Source organism: Schistocerca piceifrons, chromosome 2, assembly GCF_021461385.2.
Source record: "Schistocerca piceifrons isolate TAMUIC-IGC-003096 chromosome 2, iqSchPice1.1, whole genome shotgun sequence".
NCBI classification, from domain to species: Eukaryota; Metazoa; Arthropoda; class Insecta; order Orthoptera; family Acrididae; genus Schistocerca; species Schistocerca piceifrons.
The window spans coordinates 687,705,944-687,728,107 of NC_060139.1; positions in this window are offsets into that span (position 1 = coordinate 687,705,944).

The following is a 22,164-nucleotide window of genomic DNA, read 5'->3' on the forward strand; positions in this document are numbered from 1 at the left end:
AACAAATTGTGTGTGACCTGCTCACCAGATGCAGCCGATAACTGCGGCTGGAGACTGCTGTAGTCGCAAACCACGATGAGGAGTACGTTGGGTTCCCTGAGATGCAGCAGGTTGTTTCAGAGCGTGCAGCAACCACGGCGGATACCACGCCTGGAATTCTTCGCGAAGAGATAACATGTACCGTGTGATCACGGAAACTGATGCATGAAGCGACAGGGAATCTATCCACTCTGTTGGTCCATTACAGCCAGGGGACATCGGCTGGTACGTACTTTTCAATGTCAATAAACTTTACCAACAGCCGTACACTTTAAGACATTTTATGTTATTCTGAAAGCAGCCAGTTTCAGCAATTCATTTTGCTATCTTCAGGCCCCTACGCTTTTTTCAAACCAACGAAATTATAGCGCCACAAAACTGGATATCGTGAATTCCAGTCGTTGTGCGGCTGCTTCATACGAAAGGGTGACAGCTGCTTTCGTTGGTAAAGCTTATTGACATTGAAAAGAAAATCTATGCTGTCTGTAACGTAGCAAATTGTTACGAGTTGTCACCTTGCATTGAAAACATAGCTCGCCGTGGAGCCCGGGGGAGAAGAGATGTCGGTTCTCGCGCTGTTGGGCCGAGCGAGCCGTTGTACTCGCTTAACGCTGCGTGCAGTACGTTACACACACTCTCTATGAATCTGAAGAAGTACCGTACTATCAAATATTAACAGATCTTTTTCATGCTTGGTGTACCAAATTACGCGGATAATAGAACCACACTGCTAACCTTCACTTTTTAGGAGATATAAATTTTTACCTAAAACACAACATAACCGTGCTGGCATTGTGAAACCCAGTTAGGTACTGTAACGTATTCATCAATGGTATCAATTGAACCACGAGGATAGGTTCATAAAATCTCGTTTTCTTTAGTTTCATTACCATAGGATTCCTGACGTAATTAACAATACATTGGAAACTTATTATTTCATTGTGTCATGGTTGCGTGAGTGTTTTGGGGAGACTGAGGGAATGAACAGAGGACAAAAGTAGAGTGATAATGTGATATTTTATTAAAACTATGTAAATGTAAGCGTGGGAAAGTTATTGTGTAATAGAGGAACTTGTGACGTGTATCCAGGTGAGATTGATTTTGTAAAAGGCAGCCAGAAGGAGCGTTGGGTATTAAATTTATTAGTTCAAAAATGGTTCAAATGGCTCTGAGCGCTATGGGACTTAACTTCTGAGGTCATCAGTCCCCTAGAACTTAGAACTACTTAAATCTAAGGACACCACACACATCATGCCCGAAGCAGGATTCGAACCTGCGACCGTAGCGGTCGCGAGGTTCTAGGCTGTAGCACCTAGAACCGTTCGGCCACTCCAGCCGGCAATTTATTAGTGATTTATTTTGTAGAAAGATATGTATTTTAGTTTGATTAAATTTTATTTAGTTTCAGAATTAAAAAATTTCTAGTCCAAATTTCTTATGGTAATCTGATTGGCTGACATTACAAATACCGCGAGTATAGAAGTGCTTGAGATGATCTGATTGACTGCTTAACGTACTAGCCAATAGGAGTTCAGCATTCCCGCGCGTTTGAGTAGGGCTTTGTGCCTCAGATCTACAAGTCGAGATAGTCGTTCGGGAGCCGTCTTCTAGTAAACACCTGTGTTAAATCGCATTGATCAGATTTGTATCAAATGAAGAAATTCGCTCGTATAGTTGACGAAAAGTGACTACAGTGTTGAGTATTTTGAGAAAGTCTGAGCTTTGTGAGTGATTTATTTTAGGAGATTTCGCGTGTGAGCATTTCAAGTCCTACGTAAACTCCGCTGGCGTGTTTCGTGCAAATTACGAGACATTATGGCGAACTTTTCTGTCCAGAAGACTGCTGAACGACTGACTGTGTTAACTCGCAAATAGTCGTAGGTCAGTGACTGTTTAGAACGTTTAAAATATCAGGTCGGCCTAAATATTTCCTGGCTGATTTTGGGTGTGAACTTGTTACAGACAGTCGGTAATATTGCATAATTAGTGTTGGGATATTAAATAACGACTTCAATGCCATTTTCTGTGTTTTAAAGCCGGCCGCGGTGGTCGTGCGGTTCTAGGCGCTCCAGTCCGGAGCCGCGCTGCTGCTACGGTCGCAGGTTCGAATCCTGCCTCGGGCATGGATGTGTGTGATGTCCTTAGGTTAGTTAGGTTTAACTAGTTCTAAGTTCTAGGGGACTGATGACCACAGCAGTTGAGTCCCATAGTGCTCAGAGCCACTGAACCATTTTTTTGTGTTTTAAAGACAATAAACCTTCCTGCAGCATATTTTTGACGTCTTTCGAAAGAGTCATGCAAGAATCCCGAACGCCCGGTAGTTTAACCAACTTTCAGATGCTGGCCATGGACTGGAGTTATGGGGCTTTGTGTGGCAGATATTTAGCAGACTTTACGTCACAGCTGCTTTTATCGGATACACAAGTATCTACCACTGCAGAGAGAAGGGGCAGACGACCTGGATCCTATCCAGATAGGTGGACTGATTGTTTAAATTTTAGTGAGGGAGAAACCCGCCCCGACACAACCCACAAGTTGAAATAAAATAAATCTGAAAAATCGTTTAAATAGCAGACCGCAAAAGACATGCTAAACGCTGGGAAAGAGAGCGAGGTCTGATAGCAACGAAGATGTTCAGAGCACAGATGTTCGGCACAGAGGCAATAGGTGGCCAATACAGAAACCATGTGTCACTGATGTTGACGAAGTTTGTTTTATGCTGCGAACCATTCGAAGTACGCGTAATCTACGCGAACGTCTCGGCTCAAATTAACATTCACCACCCGGAGGCACGGAGTAGAGCACCGCATTCCTGTCTACAGGTATGGTGGAGCCCCGACTGTAAATGACGCCAAGGCGCGCTGAGCCGAGCCGCTGCCGCGGGACGGGTCCGTGGCTGTAGACGCAGGGGCACGGCTGCCCCGCCGCCGCGCACGCTGTCATTACGTCGGCTCACTGCGGGCGGACGGCGGGCGGACCTTGGCCCCGTTTCATGACGGGCAGCCTAATGACGCCGAACAGTTACCTGCGACGCACGCACCGCACCAGCAGGCAAACCGTGACGCACCGCCGCCATCACAACAAGTTATTTGTAGACCAGTCAGTCAGTCCCATAGACCACATGTCATATTCACGCTAAATGCTGTGGCGTGGAACTTCTTCGCCTCAAATTAGTTTTGACCCATTAAAACATATTCATAATTTTTTTAACAGATCGGGAAACACTTATTAGTGGCGGTATCCGCAAACCGTATTTATACAAAATAGGCTTATTTTGTCTGTCAGTCGCTGTTTTCATTTGAAATTGAGCAGTTTCGGGCAATGTCGTCCAATTACAGGTCATATCTCGTATTTATAGTATAACCAGACTTAACAGAACAATTAGTTACGTATGCGAGTAGCATTGGTAGTTCCGTTAAAGCTATACAGGGTGGTCCATTCATAGTGACCGGACCAAATATCTCACGAAATAAGCATCAAACGAAAAAACTACAAAGTACGAAACACGTCTACCTTGAAGACCAAAACCAGATAGCGCTATGGTTGGCCCGCTAGATGGTACTGCCATAGATCAAACAGATATCAACCGCTTTCTTTTAAAAAAATAGGAACCCCCTTTTTTATTACATATTCGTGTTTACGTAAAGAAATATGAATGTTTCAGTTGGACCACTTTTTTCACTTTGTTATAGATGGCGCTATAATAGTCACAAACGTATAAGTACGTGGTATCACGTAACATTCCGCCAGTGCGGACGGTATTTGCTTTGTGATACATTATCCGTGTTAAAATGGACCGTTTACCAATTGCGGAAAAGGTCGATATCGTGTTGATGTATGGCTATTGCGATCAAAATGCCCAACGGACGTGTGCTATGTATGCTTCTGGGTATCCTGGACGACATCATACAATTCTCCGGACCGTTCGCCGGATACTTACGTTATTTAAGCAAACAGGAAGTGTTCAGCCACACGTGAAACGTCAGCCACGACCTGCAACAAATGATGATGCCCAGGTAGGTGTTTTAGCTGCTGACGCGGCTAATCCGCACATCAGTAGCAGACAAATTGCGCGAGAGCCGGTAATCTGAAAAACGTCGGTATTGAGAATGCTACATCAACATCGATTGCACCCGTACCATATTCCTAAGCACCAGGAATTGCATGGTGACGACTTTGAACGTCGTGTACAGTTCTACCACTGGGCACAAGAGAAATTACGGGACGAAGACAGATTTTTTGCACGCGTTCTATTTAGCGACGAAGCGTCATTCACCAACAGCGGTAACGTGGACAGGCATAATATGCACTATTGGGCAACGGAAAATCCACGATGGTTGCAACAAGTGGAACATCAGCGACCTTGGCGGGTTAATGTGTGATGCGGCATTATGGTTCAAATGGCTCTGAGCACTATGGGACTTAACTTCTGAGGTCACCAGTCCCCTAGAACGTAGAACTACTTAAACGTAACCAACCTAAGGACATCACACACACCCATGCCCGAGGCAGGATTCGAACCTGCGACCGTAGTGGTCACGCGGTTCCAGACTGTAGCGCCTAGAACCGTTCGGCCACCTCGGTCGGCGCGGCATTATGGGAGGAAGGATAATTGGCCCTCATTTTATCGATGGCAATCTAAATGGAGCAATGTATGCTGATTTCCTACGTAATGTTCTACCGATGATACTGCAAGACGTTTCACTGCATGACACAATGGCGATGTACTTGCAACATGATGAATGTCCGGCACATAGCTCGCGTGCGGTTGAAGCGGTATTGAATAGTACGTATATTTCATGACAGGTGGATTGTTCGTCGAAGCACCATACCGAGGCCCGCACGCTCACCGGATCTGACGGCCCCGGATTTCTGTCTGTGGGGAAAGTTGTAAGATATTTGCTATCGTGATCCACCGAAAACGCCTGACAACATGCGTCAGCGCATTGTCAATGCATGTGCGAACATAACGGAAGGCGAACTACTCGCCATTGAGAGGAATGTCGTTACAAGTATTGCCAAACGCATTGAGGTTGACGGACATCATTTTGAGTATTTATTTCATTAATGTGGTGTTTGCAGGTAAGCACGCTGTAACAGCATGCGTTCTCGGAAATGATAAGTTCACAAAGGTACATGTATCACACTGGAACAACCGAAATAAAATGTTCAGACGTACATACGTTCTGTATTTTAATTTAAAAAACCTACCTGTTACCAACTGTTCGTCTAAAATTGTGAGCCATATGTTTGTGACTATTATAGCGCCATCTATCACAAAGCGAAAAAAGTGGTCCAACTAAAACATTCATATTTCTATACGTACTACACGAATATGTAATAAAAATGGGGGTTCCTATTTAAAAAAACGCTGTTGATATCCGTTTGACCTATGGCAGCGCCATCTAGCTGGCGAACCATAGCGCCATCTGGTTTCCCCCTTCAAGCTAGACAAGTTTCGTTCTTTGTAGTTTTTTCGTTTGACGCTTATTTCGTGAGATATTTGGCCCGGTCACCATCAATGGACTACACTCTATACTGTGTAACTGCGAGATATGATTTAACGCATACCGAACGGTTCCTGGATATGTGACTTTTTAACTAATGGAAACCATTACGTAGTCTTGGACAGAGAGTGTCTATCAGACAGATCAGCGTCGCCAAGAATGCCGCAGTGAGGGGGGACTGGATTGCTCTTGTTCTCTGCACAGGTCAGGAACAGTCTTGGAAGCTTGTAAGGGTGCTGCTGGGTAGATTGTGGTGAGAAAAACTGGTTAATAAAAAAATTCTATGCGTTGGTCACTTTACAATTTAATTGTCACTGTCAGGCCGTAGCGCACGCAAATTCAAGCACTAAAAAATGAACAAACACCGTCCGAACACGACTTGAAGGTCCAGTGGTACCGATCGCCCGCCTTGTCGTCCTCAGGTCTTTGGCGTCACCGGATGCAGATACGGAGGGGCGTGTGGTCAGCACATCACTCTCCAAAGAGAATCTGGTCGCATGTGAAGTACACTAGCGGCAAGACATAATCAATGCCTTCACTGTGCGATAGCAATGGAGATACTATCGAAGACAGTGCAGCCAAAGCAGAGTTACGAAACACAGTCTTCCGAAATTCCTTGATCAAAAAATACGAAGTAAATATTCGAGAATTCGAATCAAGAGCAGCTACTAACATGAGGAACATAGAATTAGTTATCCTCGGACTAGTGAATCAAATCACTTAACAAAAGCAAGTCTTTCGGTCCAGATTGTATACCAGTTAGGTTCCTTCCAGAGCTCCATACTTAACAATCATATCCAACCGTTCCCTCGACGAAAGATTCGTACCCAAAGACTGGAAAGTTGCACAGGTCACACCAATGTTCAAGAAAGATGGTAGGAGTAGTCCACTTAATTACAGGCTCATGTCATTAACGTTGATATGCTGCGGGATTTTGGAAAATGTATTGTCTTCGAACAATATGAATTTCCTCGAAGAAAACGGTCTACTGGACACAAAGTCAACACAGATTTATAAAACATCGTTCTTGTGAAACACAACTAGCTCTTTACTCGCACGAAGTGCTGAGTTCCATTGACAAAGAATTTCAAATCGATTCCGTATTTCTGGATTTCTGAAAGGCTTTTGACACTGTACCACACAAGCGGCTTGTAGTGAAATTGTGTGCTTGTGGAATATCGTCTCAGCTATGTGACTGGATTTGTGGTTTCCTGTCAGTAGTTGACGTAAAGTCATCCGGTAAAACAAAAGTGATTTCTGGCGTTCCCCATGGTAGTTTTATTGGCCCTTTGCTGTTCCTCATTATATAAATGATTTCGGAGACAATCTGAGCAGCGGTCTTAGACAGTTTGCAGGCGCTGTCGTTTATCGGCTAGTAAAATCATCAGAAGATCAAAACAAATTGCAAAACGACTTAGAAAAGATATCTGTATTGTGCGAAAATTGTCAGTTGGCCCTAAATAACGAAAAGTGTAAGAGCATCCACATGATTGCTAAAAGGAATCCGTTAAACTTCAGTTACATGATAAATTAGTCAAATCTAAAGGCCATAAATTCAAGTAAATACCTAGGAATTACAATTACAAACAACTTAAATTGGAAGGAACAGTTAGATAATGTTATGGGGGAGGCTAACCAAAGACTGCGTTTACTGTCAGGGCACTTAGAAAATGAACCAGATCTACTAATGAGACTGCCTACATTACGCTTGTCCATCCTCTTTCAGAATCCTGCCGCGCCCTGTGGGATCCTTACCAGACAGGATTGATGGAGTACATCGAAAACGTTCGAAGAAGGGCAGCACGCTTTATATTCTCGCAAAATAGGGTAGATTTGTGGCGGGCATCATTAAAACAAAGACGATTTTCGTTGCGGCTGAATTTTCTCACGAAATTCCAATCACCAACTTTCTCCTCCGAATGCAAAAATATTTTGTTGACGCCGACCTAAATAGCGAGAAACGGTCACCATAATAAAATAGGGGAAATCAGATCTCGCACGGATAATATAGATGTTCGGTTTTTCCGCGCGATATAAACGATTGGAATAATAGAGAATTGTGAAGGTGATTCGATGAACCCTCTGCCAGGCACTTAAATGTGGTTGCAGAGTATCCATGTAGATTATCTAGATGTCCCGGCCGTCGTCTGTTTTCGTGACCGGTGCCGCTACTTCTCAATCAAGTAGCTCCTCAATCGGCCGCACAAGGGCTGAGTGCAGCCCTCTTGCCAACAGCATTCGGCAGACCTGGGTGGTGACCCATCCAAGAGGTAGCCAAGCACGACAGCTCTTAACTTCGGTGAACTGACGGGAACCGGTGTTACCACTGCAGCAAGGTTGTTGGCCAAAGTCATGCTCTAGCACGTGCTAAAATGCGGTAATGCCCAGACACCTGTGGGTCTGGGAGTGCCGGCCGGTGTGGTCGAGCGGTTCTAGACGCTTCAGTCACAGTCGCAGGTTCGAATCCTACCTCGGGAATGGACGTGTGCTATGTCCTTACGTTAGTTAGGTTTAAGTACTTCTAAGTTCTAGGGGACTGATGACCTCAGTTGTTAAGTCCCAATAGTGCTCAGAGCCATTTGAATCACTTTTTTTTTTTTTTTTGTCTGGGAGTTACCACTTGTTGAAATGGTCATTACCAGTTAAAATGTGCCTTTTTAGAAAGTCATAAATTTAAGGTAGGTGAGCAAAAGCTACGGTTATTCGCTTTAAAGAATCAAGACGAAGGGCAAGTATGGTGACACTGTCTCTGGCAGGCTGTTTGAATTTGCGCGCGCAGCGACCTGTTTGGCTAACGTCAAAGCTAATTAAACCGGATACGGTAAGACTTATCGATTTTTTTTCTTAACGATTATTTCTCACTGCAGCCTTCCGTGCAATACCTTTACAATGTTTTCCGACTGCTTACGACCACCCTCTATACGTAAATGATATGACAGCTGCGATGAGCAGCAATCTGTTTGCTGATGACGCTGTAGTATAAGGGAAAGTATCGTCCTTGAGCGACTTTAGAAGGATACAGGATCAATTAGACACGATTCCTATTTCATGTGATGTATGACAGCTTGTTCTAAATGTAGAAAAATGCAAGTTAATGGAGATGAGTAGGAAAAACAATCCTATAGTGCTAGGTGTAACAGCGATGGGAAATGGAACAAGCGCGTAAGGTCAGTAGCAGAATTTCAGGAAAATGTAGTTCATCTATGAGAAAGACCGCGTATAGAACACTAATGCGACCCACTCCCGAGTAATACACGAATGCCAATTTAAAGGAAGATGTCGAAGCAATTCAGACTTGTTTTGCCAGAGTTGTTACCGGCAGGCTCGAGCAACACGCGAGTGTTATGGAGATGCTTCATGAGTTAAAACTGACATTTGACATAGAGGAGGAGGGAGGGAGGCATCGAGTAATTACCCCAGAGGCCGGACGTATCTCTGTCAAAGGGGTCACTTGCTCTCACTCCGTTGCACCTACAAATACAGACTTTAATCCAGGAACTAGCTGCATAATCCGCTCATTAGTGACTTCACATTATGACTTTATTTTCCCTTTTAGAGTCATCAGTCTTTGTTTCGCTGCAAGATTCTTGTGTTGTGTCGACCTCTTCAAATCACAGCAGCAGTTACACTCAATTATTCGATGGATGTATTCCAGTCTCTGTCTTCTCCTACTGTTTTTACACTTTATTGCTCCTCCAATACTTGAAGTTACTCCCTGATGTTTAACAAGTGTCCTACCAACATTCCATAGTCGCAAAAATACCACAAGAATAGAACAGATCGCCTACGGCTCAAGTACCTACTGAAGCTGCACAGCGGTTGGGACACTGGACTCGCATTCGGCAGGATGGAGATTCAAATGCCTGGCTGGCCGTTCCGATTTGTGTTTTGCGTGGTTTAGCTACATCGTTTCAGACTAACGCCAGAATGGCTCCTTTGAGAAGAATACCGGCAAATTATTCCTCATCCTTCCTCGATTCACGCTTATGCTCCTTCCTCTTAAGGTATCTGCATCGAAGGAACGTTCAGATACTGTTTTTCCAGCTACCTTCCTGGCTCAAGAACCATGATACTAGCTTGCGTTAGCGACCTGACTGCGGAGGTGAATCTATGTTTGTATTCATAACTACCCACAGATATAATGAATTATATTTATGTCGATGCACAAGACACCGACAGGAATCTCGTATTATTTTTTTAGCATCTGTGGAATACATCTGTAACAGCAGATAGAAATAAAGCGGGGGTGGACAGCAAGTATACTAAAAGAGAAATCACTGTATACCAGGACTTCGCAACGCTCCCGGAGCGATTATCGATCAAAGACACATGTTCGTCAGAGAATAATTTATTTCAGGGTGTAAATGGGCGCTTGCTAAGAGTGGGAAGCATGAGGAATGGCGCACGCCCGCTGTAGCTTTCGCCGAGAACCTGTTTCGCAGTTGCCGCTTACTGTCCGTAAACATCGCTTATACGCTAATTAACACTAAGAATACGAAAAAACAGCTCGCGTTAGAGCGGGGTTGTATACTCTGTTCTTTCTTCTTTTGTAGCCAGTGCTTCGCAGCTAACACGTCAGAGGCTCCAAGTAAACAACACTGGTCTACTGCCTCAAGTCGCTAACAGAACGTAAGACTCCACGGTACATACATTACGAGACATCTACACGTTATAGGTACAAGCCGAACTTCTGTCTTAATTATCGTTCCGTATGAGGGCGTTACGTATGCAATGTATTGATATTCTTCTCCTGTTATATCAAAAATTTATTAAGTTATTGAGGTATTTCACGGAAGCCTCATACAGCAGCTTCGAGAATTCATATTAACGAAGAGAAAGCCTTTCATACTACATACACAATTTTTCTGGTAAAAGTAACATTTTTAAAAAAAAATTAATCCATTTATTCTGAATTAGGGTTCTGTACTCATGAAAACTTGAAATGTTTTAACTGTGTGCACATAAAAAAGTCTCTAAATGGAAATATGATCACAATATTTTGCTATTCGAATTAAAAAAGTGTAAGCAACTGACGGTATGATAAAAATTTCACGCGGAAGCTGCTGCTTAAAACAGGTAATTTACGAAGGTAATTTTACAACCTATAAATATCAAACGCTTTTCTCCGCCTGGGTCCTTACTGAGAAAAAGTGAGTTTGGCGACATAGATGGTTGGTTACATGACTTCAGGAATCTTCTTTTCAAGTTGCCTAGGCCTGTAGAAACAAAAAAGGAAATAACGAAGCTAGTGACTGTTATTAGGGACCCAAGCAAAGGCCACGGAAAGATGCACTTCTTTCCTCACACTTTTAATAGATACTCGTTTACTTCCAGAACTAAATTACTATCTGATGTTAAGTCATTTTAGTCGAGTACAGTTCTACGCCCGATAGAAAGATTTGATAGTCAGCGATTTCTCAGTTCAACTCGGTTCAGCTACAATTCTTTTCTGCTTGTACTGAGAATAGTGTGAATCTATTTTCTCAAACTAATTTGCATCAACACACACGTAATTTAGTCCGAGAATGCTCTTGAGCACGACCTACACAAATATATAATTTATTTAATTCAGCGTCATATGATTTCCATGCACGGACGTCTCCAATAGACCTTATAGAAGAAGAATTAACACCTACTGTCATTATACAAAGGTGGACTAATTTCTCTACTGATGAAGACCCGAGAAACCTTCATCAATAGTTTATGCTGGGAAAGCCTACAGTCACATATACAACACCTCTTCGCGGAGGAAATAGTCTGCAGCTTCAAACGGCTATAGAAAGAACGCACCAGGAAAGCGAAACTTCTCAGCACACTGGCTTTCCTACAACGCTGTCGAGACGAGAACATCTTACCAAGGTTTGCGGTGATTCGACATCCAGTAAAATCTAAGAAGGCCGACCGGATATTACGAGCAAGCATGGCCTTAGTAAGGGAGCGCATTCATTTCACTCTGAAGGAGCTTCATAGGAATGCGCACACACTGCTCACACGCCACCTACAACTGGCAGGGACATTACTAGCCTATCTGTGGGAACGGGCCGACTGCAGCACGTACTCCAACAGGGGGGGGGGGGCTCTACATCTAAACAACTCGGCAAATTCGGCAGGCTGGAGACCCGATAAACCTTCATCAATAGTTTACGCCGGGAAAGCCTACAGTCACAATTTCTCTACTTACTATAAAAGGTGTATGGTCATGGTGCAGCATAGTGGTGCAAAGTAACTGCCACTGAGCAAAACCGACGTTTCGGCATCGGTTACACTCGCCTCCTTTTGGGTGTCACCCAGCCCTCCACACTTCTTTTCCTACCTTCGCCATTCCCATGAGATTTACCCCACCATCCAGGCCGAAACGTCGGATTTATCCAGTCATACTCATTTCACAATGCTGTGCGGCAGCATACCCAGAAAACTTTTATTTTAACTAACTTTGTCCGCGGAAGTAGAAGACTTACATTAGGTTTTTATGTGTTTCTGACTCTGATGTCAGTAGAAGCTATGCACCAATTCAGACAATTCTGGATGATGGATCGGTGGCGACCATGTTGGCTTATTGACCGCTTTTATATATGCTTGCAGGTAGGGATAGTCAGCCACCAAATAATTTTGAAAATTTCTCCATCATTTATTTTGCACAGTTCGCTACTGTTTTCAGTCAGTGACCATGATCAAGCTTATCTGGCATAAAGGGCAGGAAAGTTATATAATAATTTGAACTTTCCCGCCGTTTATGACATCTAAGCTTGATAATGTTCATTGATCGAAACTAGTAGCGAACTGTGCAAAATAAATGACCATTAATTTTAACAGTTATCCGAAATAATGTACGGAAATCATTAAAAACTTAGTTCGGTATTTTTTTAATTTTTATCCCTTTACTGCTATTTCACTCTCTTGTGTATGGATTTACAGTGACTCACCATTCCGCTTTTCGGTCGCACAATTTTAAAACAGAAAAACTGATATAAGTTTTAAAAAATAATGGATACTAACAAGTGTTTTAAAATGATAGAAATACATTTACAATGTTAAAACTATGCATGGTACCATAAATATTCAAAATAATCACTGTATTTCACTTTACAGGAATGACTAGTAACAGAAAAAGAAAAAGTTAAGAAAGCGTAAAATATATTTATTCTGTGGCCGCATGAGACTGGACCAAAAGGGCTGGGACGTATGAGCTGGTGTCATGCGTTAGGGTTTGTGTTAGGACACAGAAGTTAGAAATTAAAGGGGAGAAAAGTATTATTGGCACACAGTATCCGGGATGTATAGTGTAGAAAAACGAGTTGAGTGTGGACAAGGAGCAAGGGGAACTGGTAAAGGATTCGATAGGAGAATCTGAGCGACACATGGAGTAAGGTGGAAATGCACGGCACTCGAAGACTTGGAGGAAGTGATGGACATTGATGGAGATGAAATTTAGCCTCTACTGACGTAGGATACTATAAATCACATCACAGGTTTGTAAGTTTAAAGCAAGCCCTACGTCTGTTGGTTAGCAGTTGTAGTTTTCGCAGTTGTCTTCTGTTGAACGATTAGTAGGCTGGGCTTCCGAGATAATTTAAGAACCGCAGTTACTGCTAAGTATTTTAGTGTGATAATTGGAATTGATGTTCTGAATGGTGAGGTAGTGGCCTTGATACAGAAAGCTGAGAATGGTTTTCAAATTGTCTCCTGAGTATTGAGAGTGTTCATCTTGAGTAGACACTGGTAGCAGCAGGAGATAATGTGGTGGAGAGATCGCTGAGGGTGTACAAAGCATAGTGTGCAAGTGTAGGAAAGCAGTAGCATCAGAATTCGGGAGGTGTAGAAAGTAGGAGGTTATTGAGGAATAACAGAAATGTGAATGATACACAGGACTGGAAGAAGGATGGATCATGTGTCAAGCAGCACATCATCAATACTGCAGTCTAACATTACTAGATTGTTTTTACTAATCTGCATTAATTTACATTTTCCATATTTAGAGCCATACATCACATTAAGTAGAAATTTTGGCTATGTCATTTTCCCGCACACTACAGCGCCATCAACAAACAGTCGCACATTGCTGCTCTCCCTATCTGTCGGATCGTTTATTTATATAAAGAGGAAGAGCGATCCAACCACACGTCTCTGTAGCATTCCTGACAATATCCTACTGTCTGATGAACACTCGTCGCCGAGAGTGACGTCTTCGCTTCTATTACTTACGAATATGGTCCGCTCTTTGTCTAAAGTGATATGTCCGCGAATCTAGCGACTTATTCCACCATATCGCTTGTACACATTCTAGGTTCTTCTTTAACAGTCTGCAGGGGTCACTGTGTCAAACGCTTGCAGGACGTGTTGAAAAATAATACCTCCTAATTTTTTATCCCATTCTTAATATTGCTTGAGGTATTATACACTGAAGTGCCAAAGAAACTGGTACACCTGCCTAATATCGTGTTGGGCCATCACGAGCGCGCAGAAGTGCTGCAACTCGACTAATGTCTGAAGTAGCACTGAAGGGAATTAACACCATGAATGCGCAGGGCTGTCCATAAATCTGTAAGAGCACGAGGGGGTGGAGATCTCTTCTGAACAGCACGTTGCGAGGAATCCCAGATGTGGTCAATAATGTTCATGTCTCGGGAGTTTGGTGGCCAGCAGAAGTGTTTAAACTCAGAAGAGTGTTCCTGGAGCCAGTCCGTAGCAATTCCAGACGTGTGGGGTGTCGCGTTGTCCTGCTGGAATTGCCCAAGTCCGTCGGAATGCACAACGGACATGAATGGATGCAGGTGATTAGACAGGACGCTTACGAACGTGTCACCTGTCAGTCGTGTCTAGACGTATCAGTCCGCAGCTCGTGGTCGTGCGGTAGCGTTCTCGCTTCCCACGCCCGGGTTCCCGGGTTCGATTCCCGGCGGGGTCAGGGATTTTCTCTGCCTCGTGATGACTGGGTGTTGTGTGCTGTCCTTAGGTTAGTTAGGTTTAAGTAGTTATAAGTTCTAGGGGACTGATGACCATAGATGTTAAGTCCCATAGTGCTCAGAGCCATTTGTTTAGACCTATCAGGGGTCCCATGCCACTCCAACTGCACACCCCCACACCCTTACAGAGGCTCCAGCAGCTTTAACGGTCCTCTGCTGACATGCAGGGTCCATGGATTCATGAGGTTGCCTCTATACCCACACACGTCCATCCGCTCCTTACAATTTGAAACGAGACCCGTCCGACCAGGAAACATGTTTCCAGTTATCAACAGCCTAATGTCGGTGTTGACGGGCCCAGGCGAGGCGTGAAGCTTTGGGTCGTGCAGCCATCAAGGATGCATGAATGGGCCTTCGACTCAGAAAGCCACATCGATAATGTTTCGTTGAATGGTTCGCATGCTGACACTTGTTGATGGCCCAGCACTGAAATCTGCAGCAATGGGCGTAAGGGCTGCACTTTTGCCCGTTGACCATCCTCTCCAGTCGTCGTTGGTCCCGTTCTTGCAGGGTCTTTTTCCAGCCGCAACGATGTCGGACATTTGATATTTTACGGGATTCCTGATATTCACCGTACACTCGCGAAATGGTCGTACGGAAAAATCCCGACTTCGTCGCTACGTCGGAGATGCTGCGTCCCATGGCTCGCGTGCCGATTACAAAACCAGTTTCAAACTCACCTAAAACTTGATAACATGCCATTGTAGCAGCAGTAATCGACCTAACAACTGCGTCAGACGACTCTTGTCGTATATAGGCGCTTCCGACCGTAGCGTCGAATTCTGCCTGTTTACATATCTCTGTACTTGAATACTCATGCCTATCCCAGTTTCTTTGGCGCTTCAGTGTGTGTCATGCGTGTTACTCGCTCCACTTCCCCGCTTATCTGTCCAAGTTGCAACCCTCTGCCGCTAGAGGCCTCGGAATTTCGGCGTGTAACATGGCGGTGTGTAACGTAGCTAAGTCGGTGAGTGAGAAACCCTCAGAAAACTGAGGGCACGAATTCAAAGCGTTCTTCCACACGTGGATCACCTTGTCCTTGACCATGACGATGCCAAACCCACACATGAGCGCTGCGATATCTGCAGCAATCCGACACCTTGTGTTCACGGGAATCGATCAACCTACGTACAGTCCCGACTTGGCATCATCCGATTTCCATCCGTTTCCAAAACATAAAGAACACTTTGATAGTGATAAAGCGGTACAAGGAGAAGTGAGGTTGTGGCTCCGTCAACAAAGTCAAACATTCTACAGTGACGGTATCAACAAATTTGTCTCTCAGTGGAATAATTGTGTTCATCCCCCGGATGACTATGTTGCGAAATAAATACGTAAACATGAAAAATAAACATGTAGAACGTTAGTAAAATGTGTTTAGTTCAAAAAACTTAAAGATTTTTCGTATAATTCCGAGATATTACTTTTCAGCACGGCCTTCTAGGAATATGGAACTGCCTTCTGCCCTTCGTCCACGGTTCGTTGGATATAGTCGACAAAAGGGAAAGCTGAGTTTCATACGAGTGATGCTTTCTAAATCCGTGCTGACTTGTGGACAAAAGACTCTCTGCATCAACTAAATTGATTATGGTCGAACTCAGAACATTTCAAGAATTCTGCAGTAAACCGATGTTAACAATGGTTTGTAATTTTGTGAGTCCGTTCTTTAACCCTCCACATATAGGAGTCACCTGCCCTTTTTTCCAGTCATTTGAGGCTTTGAACTGGGCGAGAAATTCGCGATAAATGCAAACTAAGCAAGGGGCCAATGTCCCACTGCACTTTCCGTGCAACTGAGTTGGTATCCCATTCGGACGCTTCACATGCCAATTTCTTGTCCGGATTACCGATTTCTGTGTGACCGTGAAACGACGGTTCAAATGGTTCAAATGACTCTGAGCACTATGGGACTTAACATCTGAGGTCATCAGTCCCCTAGAACTTAGAACTACTTAAACCTATCTAACCTACGGATATCACACACATCCGTGCTCGAGGCAGGATTCGAACCTGCGACCGTAGCAGTCGCGTGGTCCGGGACTGAAGCGCCTAGAACCGCTAGGCCACCGCGACCGTACAATCCTACTGCCTGAATGATTTTTAAAACGCGAAATTTAAAACTTCAGCTTTGTTTTTATTGTCTTGTGTACCACACCAGACTTGTCGACGAATGACTGAATAGAAGCCTACGACCGGCTTAGTAATTTTTACCTAGAACTAGAATTTACTCGGGTTTCTGGCAAGAACTTTCGGTAACGAATGATGGTGGAAGTTATATGCTTCGCGCGTAGATCCATTTCCAGAAGCACTCGTTTCTACTAGCTTTTGCCTGTCGACATTTCCGTATTGTTTCTTGAACCCGTGCCGTATGTAGCAATACATCGATTAGGCCTTCCGTGTTGCCACCATTGCTTATAGCTCACCGCTGGCGAGAGCTGTTTCTCTCCTTGGACAGACAAGGTTTATCAGCGTGAGCGCGGTGTGCTTAGGGGACATTGGCGACCAGCGTAGCCACGAAGAAGCTGTGCTCGGCGGCCTGACCGTTGAGTGGAAAGCGGGTCTGTTGTTGTACTTGCCCGTCACGGAGACGTTGTGGACCTGTCAGACATTGATTGGGGCCTCGAGGAAGGTGGTTGTGCTCGGCGGCTGGCTCGCAAGATGACAGCGCATTATTTACGAGGCAGCTCGCATCCAAGGATTTATTGTGAATCAGCCGAGGTGAGTCGTTTGGAGGTACAGTAACCTAAGGCTGATGAGTGTGCTGACGGCGTGGCTGTCTTCTGCTCACGTCCTATACACAGAATTGTACTGTCGGTGAACAGGTAATCTCTTAAATACGATACCGCAAGTAGTTAAGAACTACCCATTGCGCCGATTTAGTGATTAATAATTAATGTGTTCACTGCCCCCAAACTTCTATGTGCGTCATATAATCTTATGCACCTTGTGCGAATGCATTTTTTAAACGGACAGCTGTCTTGCTGCATACTGTATCTCATAACTATGACGATAAACGATGTGTTAGTGTTCGGTTATGTTCACGGGGATCCACAGTATATTGTGTTTATTCTGTAACCTTACGGAGCTTGTATGGGGTAATGGATTCAGTGAACTTCGGATCATTAGATTTTCTATGTTATGAGTAATCCGTAGGTGTGCAGTGTGGCTGCTCCAGCGGTAACTTGTTGCTTATACACTGAAGATCCAAAGGAACTGGTACACATGCCTACCCGCCTAATATCGCGCAGAGCCCCTGCGAACACGCAAAAACGCCGCAACATACGACGTGGCGTGGACTCGACTAATATCTGAAGGGAATTGACACAATGAACCCTCTAGGGCTGTTCATAAATCCGTAAGACAACTATGGGGTGGAGATCTCTTCTGAACAGTACGTTGCAAGCATTCCAGATATGCTCAATAATGTTCATGTCTGGGGAGTTTGGTGGCCAGCGGAAGTCTCCTGTTAGCATGCAAGTCCCATGGATTCGTGAGGTTGTCTCCATACCCGTACACGTCCATCCGCTAAATAGAATTTGAAACGAGACTCGTTTAAAACACCATGTTTCCAGGCAACATATTTTCAGTCATCAACAGTCCAATGTCGGTGTTGACGGCGAGGCGTAAAGCTTTGTGCCGTGCAGTCATCAAGAGTACACAAATGGGCCTTCGACTCCGGTCTAAGGCGCTGCAGTCATGGACTGTGCTGCTGGTCCCGGCGGAGGTTCGAGTCCTCCCTCGGGCATGGGTGTGTGTGCTTGTCCTTAGGGACTGGTGACCTTAGCAGTTAAGTCCCATAAGGTTTCACACACATTTGAACATTTTTTTCTTTTACTCCGAAAACCTACATCAATGATGTTTCGTTGAATTGTTCGCACGCTGACACTTGTTAATGGCCCAGCATTGAGATCTGCAACAATTTGCAGAGGGGTTGCACTTCTGTCACGCTGAACGATTCTCTTCAGTCGTCGTTGGTCCAGTTCTTGTAGGACGTTTTTCGGTCGCAACGGATTCGGATATTTGGTGTTTTAATGGGTTCCTGATATTCACGGTACAGTTATGAAATGGTCGTACGAGAAAATCCGCTCTTCATCGCTATCTCGGAGACGCTGTGTCCCATCGCTCGTGCTCCGACTATAACACAACGTTCAGATTCACTCAAATCTTGATAACCTGCCACTCAAATCTTGATAAGCTGCAGTAACCGATCTAACGACTGCGCCAGACACTTGTTTTATATAGACATTGCCCATAGCAGCGCCGTACTCTGCCTGCTTTACATATATCTGTATTTGAATACGCATGCCTGTACCAGTTTCTTTAGCGCTTCAGTGTAGAAGGTACGGTTGTTTCCATTGCTAACACAAAGTTGTTTCATGTTTGCTATTGTGGGATATCTTGCGTCTTGTATATGCTGCTAGACTGACCCTCCAGCTCCACCGGTCTAGGGGACGGCGCCATTCTCATTGGAAACGCGCGCTCCTGCTATGGGAAGCCTCATTCCTAATAATTGTCTTCGCGGTAATTACTCGTATTCTCATGTACACAAAGTGAATATTGATGCTTTTTGTCTTAGTGCTGTTCCGAATTTGTCGTAAAATTGAACACAATGCTAAGTTTAAACATTTTCTTCTCTGTCTCGTTATTTTTGGTCTTGGTGTAACGCTACTCATAAATTTAATTGCTCGGTGCACTAGCCTGTTGTTTTATGCTATGATACTGGAAACGGCAATAAATTTTAAACGAAATATTCTCCTTCTGTTGCCGTTAACGATTTTGCAACTATTTTATTTATGAACTTAACCAGTGTAACTTATCGTTCAATCAATTTAAAATTGTATTCTTATCAGTGAATGGGTAATTATTGGACAGTCATCTCAATCGACCGTTTCCATCCTTTTATTTCTCCTGCTGGCCAACCGGCATGCCACAAAACCGAGAGTGCTACAGTCTCTGTTTCCTCGGAATCTTCCGAGTTTTGCTATCACAGTGGACCTTTCCTGTCCTTAACTCCCTTACTCGGCACATACTTTTCCAGAGCGCGATCCGTTTAATGTATGCCTGTAATCCTTCTACAGTCATTATTGAGAAACTGAATGATGTCCATCTTTAACAACTGCTTATCTGTTCTTTACAGACGAATGGAAAAACTAGTAGAAGCCGACCTCGGGGAAGATCAGTTTGGATTCCGTAGAAATGTTCGAACACGCGAGGCAATACTGACCCTACGACTTATCTTAGAAGCTAGATTAAGAAATGCCAAACCTACGTTTCTAGCATTCGTAGACTTAGAAAAAGCTTTTGACAATGTTGACTGGAATACTCTCTTTCAAATTCTGAAGGTGGCAGGGATAAAATACGGGGAGCGAAAGGCTATTTACAATATGTACAGAAACCAGAAGGCAGTTATAAGAGCTGAGGGACATGAAAGGGAAGCAGTGGTTCGGAAGGGAGTGAGACAGGGTTGTAGCCTATCCCCGATGTTATTCAATCCGTATATTGAGCAAGCAGTAAAGGAAACAAAAGAAAAATTCGGAGTAGAAATTAAAATCCATGGAGAAGAAATTAAAACTTTGAGGTTCACCGAAGACATTGTAATTTGTCAGAGACAGTAAAGGACCTGGAAGAGCAGTTGAATGCAATTGACAGTGTCTTGAAAGGAGAATATAAGATGAACACCAACAAAAGCAAAACGAGGATAATGGAATGTAGTCGAATTAAGTCGGGTGATGCTGGAGGAATTAGACTAGGAAATGAGACGCTTAAAAAAGGAAATGAGTTTTGCTATTTGGGGAGCAAAATAACTGATGATGGTCGAAGTAGAGAGGATATAAAATGTAGATATAAAATGTAGACTGGCAATGGCAAGGAAAGCGTTTCTGAAGAAGAGAAATTTGTTAACATCGAGTATAGATTTAAGTGTCAGGAAGTCGTTTCTGAAAGTATTTGTATGGAGTGTAGCCATGTATGGAAGTGAAACATGGACGATTAACAGCTTTCGAAATGTGGTGCTACAGAAGAATGCTGAAGATTAGATGGGTAGATCACATAACTAATGAGGAGATATTGAACAGAATTCGGGAGAAGAGGAGCTTGTGGCACAACTTGAAAAGAAGAAGGGACCGGTAGGTAGGACATGTTGTGAGGCATCAAGAGATCACAAATTTAGCATTGGAGGGCAGCATGGAGGGTAAAAATCGTAGAGGGAGACCAAGAGATGAATACACTAAGCAGATTCAGAAGGATGTAGGCTGCAATAGGTACTGGGAGATGAAGAAGCTTGCACAGGATAGAGTAGCATGGAGAGCTGCATCAAACCAGTCTCACGACTGAAGACAACAACAACAACAACATCAGTGAATGAGTAATTATTGGACTGTCATCTCAATCAACCGTTTCCATCCTTTTATTTATGCTGCTGGGCCAACCGGGAAGCCACAAAAACCGAGAGTGCTACAGTCTCTGTTTCCTCAGCTTTTTCATAATTTTGCTACCACAGTGGGCCTTTCCTTTCCTTAACTCCCTTACTCAGCACAAACTTTTCCAGAGCGCGATCCGTTTAATATTTGCCTGTAATTCTTCTACAGTCACAATTGGGAAACTGAATGATGTCCATCCTAACAACTGCTTATCTGTTCTTTCTAGCATAAAAACATTCCTAGCTTTCTTAATGGACTTATTAACTGCAGTAACCATCGCCGTTATGATGACCTCATAGCCGGCGTTTTATGAAACGTAGTTGAGGGGCCATTACAGAGACAGACGGCAGGGGCGGCGGCGCTCTGCGTGCTGAACAACGAGCCTGCCTGCCCTCGTTCGACTCCCCCTGCGGGGAGACCCCAGCTTCCCCGTCACGTCAACCCAGACCCTCCTCACAGCTCTGGTAATGCGCTCCCCTCCTGGTCCACTCTTTGTCTAATGCGTGCTGTCCGCAAACCCAGCGACTTCTTCCTCTGTATCACGTGTGAAACTGGTGAATGAAACTAAGCCATACGTTTGCTTACGCCTCGTGGAATTTGACTGCCATTTCATGATAATACAGCACATCGGTTTGCTACAGCTTCGTTCTATTTCCTCGTGTCAGTCAAATTTTTTCTGCGACGACTTGTGCAATGTAACTGCGAATCGTCATATTTACTGTTGTCCATAAAACACGAAAAAGCATAAAAACAGCAACTCAGAAAATTGTGTCTAATACGGAATAAACTTAGTCATCCTGTAGAAAGTGTGACGAGGCGAAAGTAAAATGTGAAATATGATTCCAGACAAAGAAATAAATTTTCGAATAAAAAACTCTGATGTGAAATGGACGTGTCAGTTTTGAGACGTCAGTCTTTCCTCCGTTACCAACGTCCTCTGCCTTCCCCTACAGTTTTTACTCACTACAGCTCCCTCTAGTACCTTGAAAGTTAATCCTTGACGTCTTAATTGAAATGTCCCTAACGTACCTCAGGGGCAGTACTGTTTAATGTCTAATCCGAATCACGTGTCGTTCTTGGTGTATCTTCACTTCGCTGAGAGGTGGTGGCTGGGTTAAAGGCACACTGGAAATTCTCTGATCCCACCAGGATTAGATACAGCGACATTTCGGTTTCGCTACAGTCTAGAACCGCGCGACCGCTACGGTCGCAGGTTCGAATCCTGCTTCGGCTAAC